General features: G+C 45.5%; 1 pseudogene; it reads right to left on the bottom strand.

Moving 5' to 3' along the window:
• Positions 1-16118: 16118 nt before the first annotated feature.
• Positions 16119-18741, bottom strand: LOC147702772 (uncharacterized; annotated as a pseudogene).
• Positions 18742-18981: the final 240 nt, after the last annotated feature.

Raw genomic sequence — 18981 nt, 5'->3', positions numbered from 1 at the left:
TCCTTTTTAAATGCGGACTGTAACATCTGCAGTTGTAAAGCAAGCATTCAAGCCTTTGGGCATTCTGGCTGTTAGATAAGATGTTTGTTACTGATGAGCTATGTTTCACACAAGATTCCCTATTAGGCACACTATGTCATACCGCCTTCAATTCTGATCTGCTTTCGAGGCACCATGTTTGTTGAGACTAAGTGTGGTGGGGCAGCACATTTAAAGAAGGTGGGACTGTGTCTGGCAAAGGGTAGGATGTTGAAAATGCACTGGAGAAAGTTAATTATCGTGCATTTCCAATGAATGCATGATGATGCATAAAGCACAATAATGTATGAGATTCCATACATTCTAGATGGTACCTCTGCTGTGAGAGAACTCATGTAGAGGCGTGCCCGATATGCTGTACACAACAAAAACACACACGACTCCCCTATGATGTCCCATTCTTTTTCCATCTCCTTTGTCTCAGGGTAGTAATAGTTAGGGATGTCTCTCAGCCTTGCCTTTATCATTATCCCATACATGCTAGATGTTACCTCTACCTTGACACACTTATTTAGTGGCATACTCCCATTCTGTGCGAACCTTCTTTCTCCAATGGCAGCAGCAGGCAGGAGTGTCTCAGAGCTTAGCCAGTAGCATTTTTCCATACACACTAAATGGTACCCTTGTTTTGAGAGATCTCATGTAGCACATGCTCCATAAGTAGCATGCACACACACTACTCCCTAGTGCTGACCCCAGGCTGTTTCCACTATCGTTCACCCAGTACAGTATCAGGCAGGGGTGTCTCTGAGCTTAGCTAGTAGTATTCTTCCACATATACACAATGATAGAGATCTCATGTAAAACATGCACCATAAGCTGTATGCAACTTTATACTCCCCAGAGCTGCCCCAATTCTCTTTCCGTGTGAACAGGACATGGACTCCCTATATGCAAACGAGAAGCAGGGTAATTGTATTATATTCTATCAATAGTCCTGTGGGACTTATTTATGTTCTACTTCAATCTTATTTCAAAACAAATGTGTGTAGACTCAATTATATTAGTCAGAAGAAATGTACAGGATGCCTTCTCATTTGAATAGAAGTTAATTTATTCTCTAGGAACGATATAGCTCATAAATCGAGAAATAGAAAATACTTATGTAATGAAAGATGTAATGAAGATGAACTGTAAACATCTGCGTCGTTGACACGGTGTTCTGTGCTGTAAACAGGAACTGCATTGCTGACATGGATTATCTTTAGGGTTTTTTTATGGCCATTATTGAGAAAGGTGTATATATTTTTGTTCACACTTTGAGCATTATTGAGATATTGATCCATGCTTTTGCCTTGAAATTTAAGGAGCTGATTAGTGCCCATTAGTGATCCATTGCAAAGCCAGTTTTAGGGGCTGCTCTGCTTAAAGCCATGAGTGGCTGATAGGTTTAAAGGCGTCGCACAGCCTGAGATTTCACTGATCAATGGTGATATGAGAGCCCGGCGGTGCGTATAATGAAGAACTTTTAGCAGCGATACTACGTGTCTCTCGGACCTCTTTCAGGTGCTCGCCGTCCTTTTTCCCCAACAACCCCCGAGGGGGGCGGCAATCTGAAGGATAGCCCCGGGCGCCACAAGCTCTAGCTACGCCTCTGCAGTCTACAAATGAAAATTGTGCTAAACAGGCGCCCAATGCCCTGTTATTAAAGTAATGATCTTTAACACAGTTGTGAGCAGCTTTACTAAAGATAGTTACTTTGCATTATACCGGTTTAACTTTTTACTCGGCATTAAATAAAACATTGCAAAGTGCTTCAAGTGCGATTAGCTACAAAACTAGGTTTGATGCTAGGCAGTAAACGCTAGAGGGCACTGTTGTCTATGATGCGTTCTCTTTACTTCCCTTACCTGCTGATAATCCAGCAGTTTCTTCCTGGACTGCAGAGTTGCAGGATTTTTCCGAATCTAAATTATTTTCCTTTTGTTTAAGTTTTATGAAGCACGAACTCGACCCTAAGGTGCGCTGTACATGAGCACCAGTTCCATTACAGACGGACACATTCATTTTTAGGCATTAATAATTTGCCCAGAGTCACAAGATCGGCGTGAGCCTCACACCAAGACTCGAACCTGGTTCCCCAGCTTCAAAGTCGCTCTAGCCGTTAAGCCACATAGTTTATAATTTTTTCTCAGTAGGAGATCATAGCACGAAGAATGTTGAAGTTGTAAAAGAAAATGGCATTTGCTATCACAAATCGGGTAATTTGGGAAGACACATTGACAATGCAAAGAGCACATGAGCACAGCATGCCCTTGTGTGCAGCATCTGGTACTTACGAGTGCCCCACGCAAAATTCAGTGAAGACATCACGGACTTCATCACCCCACACGCACTCCCCTCCAAAGACTACATCCTTCTGGGAGACCTCAACTTCCACCTTGAAAAGATCAACGACCGCAACTCCGCCACCCTCTTGGACAACCTCGCCAACCTCGGACTTAAACAACTGGTCACTTCCCCCACCCACATCGCAGGTCAAACTCTCGACCCCATCTTCACCTCCAGCAACCATGTCTCCTTCAGCCACACTACGGATCTCCTCTGGACTGACTACAGCTGCGTTCACTTCACCTACAACAAGCCGAAACCCATCATCCACCTCCAACCAACTCTACAAAGAAACTGGAACAAAATCACCACAGAACAGATCTCCACATCGCTCCTTCAAACCTCCCCAGCCCTCTCTTCTAACGCCAACGAAGCCGCCTCCAACCTCACCCTTTGGTTATCCAACACCGCCGACAACTTAGCACCACTGAAAAAACGTCAACACAAACTTGGCATCAAGAAGGCCTCATGGTTCAATGACGACCTCAAGAAGTCCAAGAAACTGTGCCGCTCCCTTGAAAAGGCCTGGAAAAAAGACCCATCCACCAGCAACAAGGACGCCTTCAAAAGCGCCATCCGTACTCACCACCAACTGATCCGAAAAGCCAAGAAAACAGCATTCAAAGATCGACTTGACAACAACGCCCACAACAGCAAGGAACTTTTCAACATCGTCAAGGAATTCTCCAACCCCTCGGCCAACTCCAACGACATCACCCCCTCCCAAACCCTCTGCGATTCCCTAGCCTCTTTTTTCCACAACAAGATTGCTGACATCCACAACAGCTTTGACAACCAACCCGGAAGCCAACCCACCCTACCATCAGCTGACCATCTTCCCCCCGTTAACACCCTTACGCCTGGAACCCAATCTCCACTGAGGACACCATCCGCCTGATGAATTCCATCCACTCTGGATCCCCCACAGACCCATGCCCTCACCACATCTTCAACAAAGCAGACTCCGTCATAGCTCCGCACCTCCGAGACATCATCAACTGCTCCTTCAACTCCGCTACCTTCCCAGAAGACTGGAAACACGCTGAACTCACCGCCCTTCTGAAAAAACCAACAGCAGACCCCACCGAACTCAAAAACTACCGCCCCATCTCGCTTCTTCCATTCCCGGCCAAAATCATCGAGAAAGCTGTCAACAACCAGCTCGCCGCCTTCCTCGAAGCCAACAAATCACTCGACCCCTCACAATCTGGCTTCCGAGCCAAACACAGCACTGAGACCGCTCTCATCGCAGCAACAGACGACATTCGAACTCTACTGGACAATGGAGACACAGTCGCCCTCATCCTCCTCGACCTCTCTGCAGCCTTCGACACAGTCTGCCACAGCACCCTTTTACAACGCCTCAGAAACATCGGAATCCAAGGAAAGGCACTGGATTGGATCACCTCGTTCCTCACCGGAAGAACCCAGAGAGTCCGCCTCCCACCATTCAAGTCCGAGGCCTCTGAAATCATCTGCGGCGTACCACAAGGATCCTCACTCAGTCCCACCCTCTTCAACGTATACATGAGCCCCCTCGCGGCCATCGCCCGCCAACACAACCTCAACATCATCTCTTACGCGGATGACACTCAACTGATCCTATCTCTCACCAAGGACCCCAGCACCGCCAAAACTAACCTACACGAGGGAATGAAAGAAGTCGCCGAATGGATGAAACAAAGCCGTCTGAAACTGAACTCAGACAAAACAGAAGTCCTCATCTTAGGTAAATCCCCCTCTGCATGGGACAACTCTTGGTTGCCGGAAGCCCTCGGAAAAGCACCCATCCCGACAGACCACGCACGGAACCTAGGCGTCATCCTGGATTCTTCACTCTCAATGAACAGACAAGTCAACGCCGTATCCTCTTCCTGCTTCAACATTCTTCGCATGCTCAGAAAAACATTTCGCTGGATCCCCTCCGAAACAAGGAAAACAGTCACCCACGCTCTGGTCACGAGCCGACTGGACTACGGAAACACCCTCTACGCAGGTACTACCGCTAAACTCCAGAAGAAACTACAACGAATCCAAAACGCCTCAGCCAGGCTCATATTAGACATCCCACGCAACGAACACATCTCTGGTCACCTTAAAGACCTCCACTGGCTACCCGTCAATAAGAGGATTACTTTCCGACTGCTTACCCACGCACACAAATCACTCTACGACATCGGACCAGAGTGCCTCAACTCTCGACTGTCCTTTTACAACCCCTCCCGCCAACTTCGCTCTTCCAGCCAAGCCTTCGCCACTGTACCTCGCATCAACAAGACCACCATGGGAGGCAGATCCTTCTCATACCTGGCTGCCAAAACATGGAACTCACTCCCCGCTTACCTTCGCCTCACCCAGAATCACCTAGCGTTCAGAAAGCAGCTTAAAACGTGGATATTTGACAAATAATCCTCCTCCCCTCCTAAGCGCCTTGAAACCCTCTGGGTATGTAGCGCGCTATATAAATGTTGTGACTTGACTTGACTTGACTTGACTCTATTATGCCGGTGATAAGTATTTTTTGTTTCGAGGTTACCCAGAGTAGGGTGACATTTGTGTTATGTTCAGGAGACAGCCCATAGAATGAGAAGCTCCGCTAGTGGGATTTTCGTTTTTGTTTTGTTTTTTAGTATTCGGAGGCGCTTGCCCTGTTTGCAGGATAAGAACCAATAATGCATCATTTTCCACCACTTCCGGCTGCAGCTGTCTAGCGCTGCTCATTCAACTTGTCTGCGCCCTGGATCCCCTACTAACATATTTATAAAACTTTCCGCACACACCGCGCATGTCCCGCAAATACCTATTATATATTCTGGTTGTAATACTCACTTTTCCTGGTCTTCGCTTTTGGAGCGGTAGAGACCAGCAACATCTGTACACACTGCTAACTAACATATTAACTAACACGTGTTTCACGTAGCTCTTGATTTAACCAAACTGTGGGTAATTGACACAGTCATCACATGCAATCCAATCTCAATGCAATAAATCGCATTCTCAGCAGAAGAGGAAATGCTGATTACAATGCAATAGTCTCATCCCTTCGTTTTAAATAATTGAGGCTAATCCCATCAAGTTTGGACCAGGACCAGTGCAACACAGGCAGGCCAGAGTGGTAACTCGGTCCTCGTGTGCCCCATGCCTACTAATTGAAAGAATGGTGTCTTGTTGCACTTCAGCCCACTGGAGGAGCCCCCTCCCCTGGGTCTCGCTGCCAGAGGGGGGAACAGACCTCACCTATGGTCCCAGTTGCAACACAAGCTGCTTTGCAGTACTATGTCAATTCATCACAATATATCTCTTCCATGTTAAGAATTGCAAGAGGGCTAAATATTTGAAGTGAGCACATAGAGTTCATGTCTTAAAAGCCAAAACATAGGGTGAGTGCTTTATTTCAACTTGCAATACACTCATTATATGGATTTTATATATTTTGTAAGCCTGGGAGCTGAAACGTCAATGGAACTCAGAGGTAGAGAAAATATATTGTCCACTACATTTTGCAGAAAAAGTTCCCTTTCACTTTCACATTTCATATGTTGCAATATATTGGCAAGGAATAGTTTTTAATTTGTCTGGTTAGGAGGCAGCTTGCCCCAAACCATTTCTCCAGTTAGTGCCGTCTAAAAGAGAACCAACTACTAAACATGAAAGTGATGAGAGGGTGTGGCATAGTGACAGGAGCTGCTAACTTCGTACCTCGAGTCTTGGCATTGGCTCAACATCCTGTGATGTTGGGCTTCCTCTCCCCATACCTAGCATAAATTAATGTGTCCTTAACTGGTGCTCATGAAAAGTGCCAGTATTAAGTGCTGGTGCTGAGCACCAGAAACCACAGGCTCAAAATAAGCATCTTTTGATGTGGTTGAAGAAGTTGCAGCCCCTCTTTTGCCCCAGCTTTGTGCCCCATTGGTTACATTTGTCTGACCCTCAAGAGGGCCCTGCAAACAGCTGAAAGCCCACCTGCCCTGATTTACACGCTCCACTTGTCCACCTTGTATGCATTTGGTGTTGACACACCGAAACTTCGTTATGTGGAATATGATCAAATGCCCATTAGGATCCTCAGGTGGTAAACAGCTTCGTACCCCCTGTGCCAGCTGATCTCAGCCTGTGCCCATTCCTTGTCTTATTTGGCTCCTAAGCACGGACGCATTACCCTTAGCCCCACTCCTAGCTCATTCCTCTCCTAAGCTCGTGTTTTTGAAGAAACTTAAAACCGGGCTATTCGGTTGCAGTTAGATGCTTCCGGTTTTCTTCCACCGTTTTTCATTTGCAGCGCCACAGAGGCGCCCTTTCTGGGCAGCAGTCTCACTTTTAGAAACACCTTATCATCAACTCATTCATTTATTCATTGTCTAATGAATTCATTCATTTGCACTTCAATTACATATTAAACTCATTAAAAACCGTTGCGTTTATCAAAATCTGGTGACATTTTTCTTTGGTAACGTGCTCCCTTCACGGTACATATATATGCCGTAAAAAATGAATGTATTCTTAACTAGCTCTTTCCCAGGCATTTTCATGAACACAGTTTCCATACTTTACTGCAAACTGCGTTTGAACAGTCAAACAGCACAGAGAACCGTGTTCAGTAAACCGCACTACACATGCTAATAATGCAACGTACAAGATTCGTGAATACAAACACATTCCGAACTATCTTACAACAAAACGACAGATAAACCACGGAGCCACGGGAGACAGCAACGGAGGCACCACATTGCAGCGGGGTTTAAGGGGAGTCACGGCTCAGGGTGAGATACACCCGGCTGAAGACAGGGGGCAGTGCTGCCTTGCGGTGCAACAATACCAAGAACAGGATACACAGACTAATGCGTTGGGACTGTGAGAAGCACCCGGTATTCGAAATTCCAATGCTATTATTTATGGGCAACCTGCGCTCACTGCTGTGTTAGTAGATTACCAAGAGCGCATGCGCGCAGCAGCACAGCCGCACCATCCAGGCAGGAACGGAAACGAAACCGAAACCAGACCTGGAGAAACTGATCACAAGGTCCCCACGGTGCAGGCGGCAGATACAATGGCTTCAATGGAGATTACTAGATCCTGGCAGGAGAATCTGCTCTGAAAGCAGCCCCCTGGAGCCCACTGGGGAAATGTCAGAGAGGGAGACTGCCAAGACGGACTGAACTCGCACAATATTAAATGTTTGCCGTAAGTTGTTAATGTATTTCCAAATCACTTGACAACCTCAAGTAAAATGTCCTGTGTGCACCACAGTGACACTAACACTTATTTCATTTTATATAGCTGTAAACGTCTCGGGGTTGGTTAATTCCAAAAGCTTTAAATAGCAGGTGTAATGTTTATCTTGTTTGATTGTAATTAGTGTATTTACTTCAGATGCGTGAATGCTGCTGACTTTGGCTCTTGGCCCATCTGGGTTCGAACTCGAGACCAGTCTTGGGGGAGAGGGGGGGGGGGGTATCGATCTTCAAACCAGTAGGTGCTGGGGGTCTCGTTTGTGTGACAATACACAAAAATGCACCGAGGCATGTTTTGTTTGTTTCAATTCAAATATGCTAACAAGGGATTACAAAGCAGTAAGACATCAGCACAGCGTCCTAATATTTTGTCTTACACTCTTGTTATTTGATTTTATTGAACTGATATATTTCTTTTGATTTAGACCCTATAGTTACACTTGTAAAACGTACGTTTAAAAGGTCCAATACATATCTCATTGTAATAGGCAGGCGATCTATGAAAGGTAATGTAGGTTGAAGTGTATTTGTCATTTTTAGGGTGCTACTGCCGGGGTTCACGTGTGGGCTTCTTCACTCCCCTGCCCCACCCCCTGCCCCACAATGAAATGAAGGACACTAAACTGTTAATCCAGAAAGTTATTTTAAAGAATTATTTTAAAGACTGCTCAATTGCAAGAGGATTAAAAGCGTGAAAGCACCCTCTCCCTTCAGTCAATTTGCTGCTACAAAGATGCTTTTCCAATGAATATCCGCATTTTAGCCAAATCCCGCATTACTTTTTTGTGGAACTAGAGGATCCCCAGAATCTAGACACCGATGTACAGTAGTAAGAGGTGGTACATCTTTTACCTGAGGAGCACTCAGATTGGGCTTCATAATCACTCTGGACATAATTTAATTATGTGAAGCATGTGTTTGAAACCACTTGGGGCGCTGTTTGAAAAGCTGCTGGTGGCATAAGTGTTCGAAAGTTTCTATTTTATACGCATTGAAAGACGATCTTGTACAATGGAACTTTCCGGCTTCAGGTCGGCGGATGTGAGGATCCATCGACTATTTGTGCCAGCTGTCGCGTGAGGCGGCGCTGTGCCGCTCGCTCCTGATGGCGGATAGCAAGTAAGCAGCCTGAGCGGTGTGTGGGCTTCCACTCGAAGCAGTTCTTTAAATGGAAAAAATAAGTGCAGGTACTCACCAAATTGAGATGTGGGCGGGGTTAGGGGCGGGCAGGGCTATGGGGGGTGGAGCCATGGGGGCGGGGCCACGGGTAGTGCTAAGGGGCCATTAATTAAAATCATTGCTAAAAACTCATGGCCAAATGAAACTCTTCATTTAAGATTTCGTTTCATTGGCGCTTTATGGTAGAAATTGTTTCAAAGGAAGGAAGAAAAAAGTTCACTAAAATTATTTTCTAATGTCATAAATATTTTACTTTTAATTGAGTGTAAACCCCTTCTTAAATTGTTTCCAGTGTAATAGCGCCTTGGATCTCACAAGCATTGGAAAAGTGCTATAGAAATCAAACATACATAACACAATATCATCAACTTTCATGATCAATTACATTTTAAAGGAAAAGCATGTATATTATTTCTCCTTTTTATAAGTTAAGCTCTGACAAGCTATGGTTGCAGTGTGTTTATCAGTAGGGAGAGGGGTGAGATGCAAATTTGGCCTTTCGTCTGTCCCGCACCAAGTCGTTTACACTTTGCAAATGGGTTGAAGGGAACTGGACAACAGGGGGCACATGAAGAAATTTAAATAAACAAAGCTTTCACCACTTTTCAAAGGTGTTTGGATGGCCAACAGAGCACAATAGCCCAGCGTGCAGGTCTGCTGAAAGCATCCCCTGTGTCCAGGAGGCTGCAGCAGCCCGGGCTAGAAAGCACAACAGGAGGAGGGGCATTGCTCAATTAGGAGATGTTAAGGGGAGATTAGCACTCGAGTGCTTCACTCGTTAGCTGTGTGTCGTGCTTTTTTTTAGAAGCCAAATTAAGTTGGGCTGCTGCTCCATGAGTACCGGTACTGTCTTTGAGACAAGAAAAAGTTCCGGTACTCAAGCGCAGAAAATTAAGAAGTGCCGGTACTCAGTACCGGTGAGTACCGGCCCATTTAAAGCACTGACTCGAAGTAACTTCACTCAGTCTGTCCACTAGCCTCGAGACAGGGTGATATGGTGGGTTCCCTGTGTGACGCGGGAAGTCATAGTCCCGGACCGGTCAGAAGCAGGACACATGTGACCCTGATAGATCATTTCACATACACAGCTAAGGACAATGACATATTAATCTGCATTGAATACAGTGCATTCTTCTGTCCTTCCCTTGGGGTCGTCCGGTGTCTTTCATGCACATTCAGACAAATATCTTCATTTACATATGGACGTAACCGCCGATGCCCCCTCAGGATTTACATGTTTGGCACCAATATCAAAACTGGACTAACAGCAAGCGACGAATAAAAGCAATGCATTGATCCCCTAACCGTCTCACAACCACCACAAAAATAATAAATAATTCAATAAAACATTACACCATGCCAATTTTCACAGTGCTATCTAACCCCGAACTAAACCCTCGAAAATAAACGGAACCCGTTTCATTATTTAAAAACTCTGGTGAATTTATAACACTGGAGCAATAGGAAACCATAAAGAAACCTCGGCAGCAGCAGTTCTGCAAAGAATTATTTGGTCTTCTCTGTACTTTAAGTAATTTCTTTTGCCGCAACTGGCACAACACGTACAGTGAATCGAAATCACAAGAGAATAACAATACTAGGTATCCAACAGTTTTATGCTACGTGTGATTTTATTTACAGCAGGATATAAGTACAGCATTCAGGAAAATCAACACAGACATCAATAAACAATCACATCTGATAGGCCACCCTGCTAGTGTGTCTTATATCATATTTAAATCCACAACTTGATACAAGCTTTTCGCAGGGGAGTAACACAGGCCCCTGCAGCCCCGCAGTGCGGGGAGAGGAGGGGGGCTGCCGAGCTGCAGGGGGGCCCCTCAGCACAGTGCTGAGACCTGAGCGGCTCCGGATTAAATCCGGAGCGGCCCCTCTGTGTACATTGCAGGGGTGCCCCTTAAACCTTTGTTATGCCACTGTCTCTTCGATGCGGTGGGCATGAGTGGGTGGATGTATGTGGCGCAGCTAGTCTTCAAATAACCTGCTTACGTCACATGAACACACAGTCAATCTCATGAGCGGTCAGATCATGTTAGAATAAATAAATAATTTTCCCTCGTTGTTGTCTGTCGAATCCCCCAACGCTTTTACCTGCCTGGGCCACGCCTGGACATTATCTAAATGGATTATAGGCAAATAAATCCTTTTTGTCGAATAGACAGGAATCATCTTTTTCCTTTCAGTGACCAAATTCACCAGAAAACAATTTCAAAGGACGTAAGGTCATATTCTGATAACATCTTGTGGCATTGTACACGACAAAGAAAAAAAACATCCTAATGTTTCCATAAACTTTCCCAAACTCCGTATTGGTTGGTCGTGGGAGTGCTGCCGAGCGGTGACATGGGGAGGGGGAGGGCCAGGGTAGGGGGTAGTAAACTATGGATTACGGCCGATTACAGGTAAGTAAACAAATGTTGTTGCGTTGCCAAATGTGATGGAAGTGAACAGCTGCAGTGATGATGGAAAATATGCAGCTCTACTTTTGGTGAAACAACCAGACCAAAAACAACTATTGGAAATTAGCTTGGTGCTGACAGCAGTGGATGGGGAGTGCCGCCGAAATAAGGAACCACTCAGATAATGGTTATTGTGCTGGATGTCAATGATAATCCCCCTCAATTCAACCAGGACATATACAGAGTACAGGTGGCTGAAAACTGTCTCCGGGGTTATCCAATTTGCAAAGTTGACGCCGCTAACAAGGACTATGGTTCGAATACTCTTATAGTGCGATATCTGAACAAAACACACAATTCAAGTTACAACAAGTTACAGGAGAGGTCACAGTATGGGGAACAATTGATTTTGAGGAAGCACAAACGTATGAAATTTATAATCAGGGTACAGACGGAGGTGGTCTGTCTGCCCCCGCAAAGAAATCATTGAGGTCCTGGATATCAATGACAACCCCCCAGAGATTAAGTTCACCTCCATCACCAGCCGGATACAGGAGGTCACTTCGCCAGGTACAGGGGTGGCGCTTTTCAGCATCAGAGATAAGGACTCCGGTGAGAATGGAGTAACTGATTGTTTTATTCAAAAGGACACATCCTTTGCTTTAAAATCAAGGTCAAATAATTACTTGTCAATGGTAGTGGAACTTCCTATGGACAGAGAAAATGTATCAGATTACAATATTGTGATCACTGCAATTGATTCTCGCCATCCTACATTAAGCAGCGAGCAAACCATCACAGTGCAAATATCAGATATTAATGACAATGGCCCATTTTTTGAGAAGCCATCTTACATCATGGAAGAGAAAAAAAAACAACAGTCATCCTTTCCCAATTGGATTTGTCAAAGCATTTGACATAGATTGAGAACAAAATTCAAAAATAATCTAATCACTTGTCTCTGACAACAACAGAGGCCTTTAACTAAGCGCGGGCGGAGAACTCTGCTCCACCAGCGGAGTCTGCGGAGATTTCCCTACCTTAGGGTGTTGCGACCCTTCCTCAAATCACTGCTTAAGCTTGAATAATGGAGATTACTCTCTGTATGATTATTCACAATTATTTGAGAAACTTTTATGTTTAAAAAGTACCCCTCTAACAACATCGGCCTCAGGGTCTGTGCTGACGAATTATCCTCTCTTGAAAAATTGCAATATTCATCTCAAATATATTCTTATCTAATTTCAGTATCACTCCCATACCATGCAGAACATTTAACCGACCTAGCAACTCTTCCTATATGTCTCTGTAAAGATGACTCTTATTGTCTTCAACGTGTTCACTGCTAGTTGGATCGAGTGACTAATTTCAATATTCTGACATTTTTATTTTTTTTGCTATTACTACTGGTTCGTCAATGCAGTGATGTGCCTGACAATATTTTCGTTGTTTGCTTACTATAGTCCTATGTTGCACATTTTCCGCCAATACAAAGATATTACCCCTCTCCTTACTTGATCTAAGGAGATAAGCAGCGTTTGAAACATTGTATCATCGTGTCCTGCCAAGCTGTAGTCCTGTACTCTGCTTTTGAGTTGTATATTGCAGAGCTATTTTCTCTTTTACTTTTTAATTTGATTTACTTGTTTTAAACTTTAATTGGCTGAAATTGTGACAACCTGCTTCCTGAGCAAAACCCTCCAGTGCCCCTATATGTCTTTTATGCAGCGTAGGCACCCATAAAAATACAAACATTCCGGGCTGTCGGAGAGAGACTAAACCTGCTGTTCGTTTGCACCTCGTTAGGGGGTCTAGATGGGTGTGGTCTCTCGTTTGCTTGTTTAAATGATGGTCTCCCAGCCAGCCACGCATTGCGTCAGACCGCTGCGCATCCACAATCTACTAATGTGACCTATCTCCATCACTCCATCAACAATGTTGTTAAACTTAATCTTGTCATCATTTCTGTTCACCCACAGTTGTACAACAGCAGATATTGAAACACAGTGGTGCGTGTGTCGTCGTTGTTTTCGTTCTCTCCTTGACGGGCTTTGAATTCAAGAACAGTTGAACCGTGTTTCCCGTTGAGTGATGGCGTCTGCACGTGTCTTCAGTGCCTTGTTCTTCTCCCTGGCCCTCTGATGCGACCTGTGCTGGTAGTGTGGCAGCAGTGTCACCCTCCGTCAGCGGTGTGAGCTGACCCTGGCTGGGTGGTCCTGTCTAAAGCCGGTCTCCTGTGTGGGGTCTTGGCGGGATTCCGATGTGGGTTTCCTTGAACGGTACTGGGCGGACATGTCTTGTACCCAGACTGATTGCGTCTGGCGTCGTTAGCTGTTGGCTTCCTTCGGTGCTGCTATGATGCAGCATATTTCACTTTTCGGTCAAATCGAGATGAGGACACTAATCACACATAACAGGAAGAGCAGAGAGAGAACTGCTGTCTTTACATTTGTATATCGCGGGTGGTTTGAGGGGTGCTGAAAGGAACCCTGGTTCAGGACGAGCTTCCTTCTTTGACAGTCTACTAATGAAAATGTAGATTTTCCTAGTCATTATGACGGAAAGTCTTAATTTTATTAAAGACACGGAGGCGAGTATTATGCCTTCTTTTCTTGCTTTATTTTCAATAGCAGCAAAATAAGTAAAAACTACAAATTCCCAGAAGGCACAGGAGAAGAACTACTGGCCAATGGGATTAGAGTAAACAAACAATGAACCAATCGTAACCAGGATAGTATATATGGCCAGCTCTGACCACACGAAGTCCTCTTTTCTTGTGTGAGAAGTCAAAGAGAATGCATAAACAATGGAAATATAGACAATAAAATGCAAAAAGTCATAGTACAAGCCAGAAAATCCTGAAGGAAACCCATTACTGCAGGATAGCACTGGAGGAACCTCTCATTGCAACGAGGTGAAGAGCCAAATGAAGGAAGTCCATCCACAGGAGCAGACGCAGAGTTAATTGGAGGCTGGTGGTAAAGCCGGAGTTCCTAAGGGTGGGAAAACAGACAAAATTAGTAAAGCAGCGTAGGGATAATACTCGCCTCCGTGTCTTTCATAAAATTAAGACTTTCCGTCATAATAACTAGGAAAATCTATATTTTATGTCAAGAACGGAGGCTACTATTATGCTTGTTCAAAGCATATCAACAACTAAAGAAGAAGCAGTAACAACAGTGTAGAGATAAAGAAGTCCAGTAGACAGCTCTTGTACTTGCAGTTTATTCCTTGAGTTACAGCTTAGTAAGTTCCAATGTAGTCTTAATGTAAGTTCTTAATATAAGCCCCACCAGGAGCGGCCTCCTGGCTGCTCAGCCCATCTTCTCTAACTGCTCTCACTTCAAGCACAAACCTCCTTAACATTCTAAATGACATCACACAGCAAGAGCATCAGAGCCAGGGACATTCATTATATAAGAAGGAGATTACTACAAACAGGTTTGCAATAAAACGTTTTGAAAACAGTATCATTAGACCAATCTGCTGATTTCAGGATATCCTCCAAACGAGAGCCTGCCCAAAAGGCTTTAGAGGCCATGGCACCCCTAGCGGAGTGAGCACCAAAAGCATAAACATCAATGCCCGCGAGGGACATGATCCACCTCACCCAACGGGCTAAAGTGGCAGAGGACACAGTATGATGGGGTTTGCGAAAAGAAATGAGCAATTGCGAATGAGAGGAAGACCTGAGATCAGCAGTTTTCTGTTCATAACTTTTTAAACATTGCCCAACACAAAGCTGAGGTTGTGAAGGAAAATAGGGATAAAACACTGATTGCAAATTAGTTTTGGTATGCCTGTAAACCTGAAACAAAACACCAGAAGGTGAAAATTGTCTGAAAGACAAATCCAAAGCTTTGACATCAGAGACACGTTTGATTGAAATTAAACACAATAACATGGTAAGTTTGGCTGAAAGCATCTTGAGAGAAAGAGCATCATTGTCAGGCCATGAGATAAACAATTTGAACACCAAATTAACTTCCCATAAAAAGGAATACTTAGCCAACGGAGGTTTTGAGAATCAAACTCTACGAAGCAGAGACACACCAAAGGATGGGAACCAACTTGCTTATTGTCGATGGGACAATGGTTCAAAGAGATAGCAGATCTGTACAAATTGACAGTGCGATAAGATTTACCCGCACTGGCTTCTGAAGCCAGGAAATTAACCACGAAACTTAAAGGAGCTGAAAAGGGATCGACAGACCGTTCCACACACCAGCTTGCCCATAAAGTCCAAGCGGATTTGTAGGCTCCGGATGTACCAGGGGCCCAAGCTCTGCTGATAAAGAGTGAAGCCTCTTGTGAAATGATGACGCCAGACGAGGAAGTCCGGAAATCTTCCAAGCTGACAGAACCAGAGACCGGTCTAGAATCATGCCGTGGGGAAGACCCTGAGGGTCCAGCATTAGGTCGTCGCTGAAGGGAAGAAGAACCAGAAAGTCCACTGCCAGCTCCAGGAGTGAAGGGAACCAGATTTGAGCCTGCCAGAAAGGTGCCAGGAGAACCAAGGATGTCGACTGGCGACGTACCTGGGCCAGGACCCTGTTGATCATCAGGAACGGAGGAAATGCATAGTTGAGATGCAGGGACCTGTCCTGAAGAAAGGCATCCGTTGCCAGAGCAAGTGGATCTGGTCTCCAGCTGAAGAAAGCGGGGAGTTGAGAATTGAGACTGGAAGCAAAGAGATCGATAGAAAAGGGACCCCATTTCTTGGAGAGAGAGAGAAAGACGGAGTGAAGCAGCTTCCAATCGCTTGAATCTCGAATGTAGCGAGAGTGCCAATCTGCTATGGCATTGAGACTGCCTGGAAGATATTCTGCTCGAAGAGACAGTTTGTGCTGAAGACAGAATTCCCAAAGACTCTTTGCGAGTTCTGCGAGAGGTTTCGACTTTGTGCCACCTAGATGGTTTATAAAGCGGACCGCCGAAACATTGTCCATCCGAAGGAGAATAGAACAACTTGCTTTGTTCTTTGCGAGACTGCGGATTGCAAAGGAGCCTGCCAGCATCTCTAAACAGTTGATGTGCAATGATGACTCCTCTGGAGACCATGTACCTCCAGTCGAGGTTGAACCACATTGGGCGCCCCAACCCGACAGACTGGCATCTGATTCTAAAACAAGATCTGGGGCCGTAGCGAAGATCGTTCTCCCGTTCCACGCATCTAAATGGTCTATCCACCATTGTAGTTCGAGACAGGACTCTAGGTCTAACTGGATGAGATCTGAGTACGCCAAACCTTGGCAAAGATGACGTATCTTTAAGCGTTGCAGGGCTTGATAATGAAGAGGCCCGGGAAAAATGGCTTGAATGGAGGCTGACAGAAGGCCCGCGACTCTTGCAAGAGAACGTAGAGACACTTCGGAAAGACGAAGAATTTGACATAACTCTGACCGAATGGCTGAAACCTTGGATTTTGGAAGATAAAGAGATGCGGTGGAAGAGTCCACGCGGAATCCTAGAAACTCCACACTCTGAGAAGGGACCAACATAGATTTCTCGGAATTGATGAGGAACCCCAGATCGAGTAGGAGAGACTGAGCGACATCGAGATGGGAAAGAAGAGTCTGTTTGTCTGAGTGCATGATCAAGATATCGTCCAGATAAATGATGAGACGAATACCTAGGGAGCGCAGGTAAGATACCACAGGCTTCATCACCTTGGTGAAGCACCAAGGAGCGGAAGAAAGTCCAAAAGGAAGCGAACAGAAACGGTAAGTGACTCCGGACCACTGAAATTGTAGATAGTTTGTGTGAGACTCGTGAATAGGAATTGAGAGATAGGCATCCTGAAGATCGAGTCTGACCATCCAATCTGATTGGCGCAAGAAATCTCTGAGATGGAGAATGGTCTCCATCTTGAAGTGGCGATAAACCACAAACTGGTTGAACCACTTGAGATTGATGACTGGGCGAACTTTCTTGTTCTTTTTGCGAACCAAAAAGAGGGAGCTTAGAAAACCGGAGGGGTCAAAGGGAGCAACAAGGATGGCTTGTTTTTGAAGAAGATTTTGAATCTCCTGAGAGACGAGCAGAGCGACATCTGTGGAAAAAACCAAAGGAGGAGCAAAAATAGACTGGGAAGGTTGAGCGTAAAACTCTATGAGATAGCCTTGGACAGAATTGAGGACCCAGGGGTCTGCTGTGAGCGTGCGCCACCTGTGTAGAAAGAGAGCAAGACGACCTCCGATTGGAGGGGAAGGGCTCACCTTGGTTGTTGACGTTTTTGTTGTTGCAATGGAAGCCTTTCTGTCCTCGGCCCCGGAAGCCACGTCCACGTTGAGGGTAAAACTGTGGCTTGAATTCCTGATAGCCGGAATTGGCTGCGCCTCTGGAACCTTGGTTCGGATAACCGCGGCCGGAAGAGTGGTTCCTGCCTCTGCCGGCCCTGCCAAAAACCCGAGGGGCAAACACTTTGTGATGGAAAATTGGGCCTTGTCCAAGGAAGCAAAAGTGGACACATAACGACTGAGATCCTTGACCAGGGAATCACCAAACAAAAGGCCGTCAGCTTTGACACCAGGATCCTGAGAAGCCAAGTTAGCCAACTTCGGGTCCAATTTGATTAACAGGCCCTTACGGCGCTCATGAATGAGTGCTGCATTTGCATTACCTAAAAGGCAAAAGGACATCTGTAGCCACAAAGAAATTTCTTCAGGATTTAAATCCGAACCCTCCAAGCGGGCCGTCTCTGACATATCCAAAATCCGGGCCAAAGGACCCACGACATCCAAAAGCTTGTCCTGGCAAGTGGACCAAGCTTTATCCACACCCTTGCTTGGATCTTTGCCAAATTTCGAAAAGAAAGTAAGGAGCGGCTGATCTATAGCAGGAGTAACAGTAACATGACAGGGAAGGGAAGGTTTAGGACATTCAAATTTGAGTGTTGCCCGAACAGACTTATCCAAAGGCAGACGGAGCTTGGAGGTGATGTACTCCCCCACATGAGGAGTGGGAAACCACTCTGTAGAATTAGGATGTCTGATAGAAGAGGGGTCAAACATAGGATTGCCCTCCGAATCCAATACAGGCTGAGACGCAAAAGCTTCAAATCTCGCTTTCTTGGGGGAAGGAGGATCAACCAATTGAAATAAATCTGTAAAGTCATCTGTGTCACCCATATCATCGTCATCATCCGTGTCAGGAATGGTATTAATGACCAGCTTCTTAGGAACCTCCACATTTTTTGTCTTAGTTTTACTTTGAGACATAGCAATCTTTATCCCCTCCTTTGTAGGAGGCCTGGGAGGAACCACGTCCTCAGTCAAATGCGAGGAGGACTCGTGACCCAACAGTGACATATTTTTGGAAAGAGAAGTGGAAGGAACCAGTTTACGTTTTCTGCTATCCCCCGCAGAATGGGCCAAAGCTTTGGTCATGAGGCTTAAAAGGGAATTCTCCATGTGTTTGGAAACACAAGTCATTGAAGCCTCGACAGCAGTCTCCACTGAATTATTTATAAAGTGACTGAGGTCTGGTTTGAAAGCCTCGCTTTCGTCATTGTCTAACTCTGGAGAGCTTGGAATCTCCATGACAGAAAAAACAGTAAGGAAGGGGTTAAAATCACCAGGAAAACAAAGGGGGCGGAAACGGGCCGGAATGGCAGGGGGACACTCCCCTGGGGGCGGGCACCGCGTTGTTCAGAAGCGGTAGGCAAACGATCTGCAGGAAGCTACAGAGCGCAGTCTGAAAACAGCCGGTGAGGAGCAGGGAGCGGGAAGCGTGCGCAGCGGAAAGAACCAACGCTGCAACGAGCGAGAGGGGGGGGGGGG

Source organism: Lissotriton vulgaris, chromosome 7 (assembly GCF_964263255.1).
Source record: "Lissotriton vulgaris chromosome 7, aLisVul1.2, whole genome shotgun sequence".
Lineage (NCBI taxonomy): Eukaryota > Metazoa > Chordata > Amphibia > Caudata > Salamandridae > Lissotriton > Lissotriton vulgaris.
This window is presented reverse-complemented; position numbering and strand designations above follow the sequence as displayed.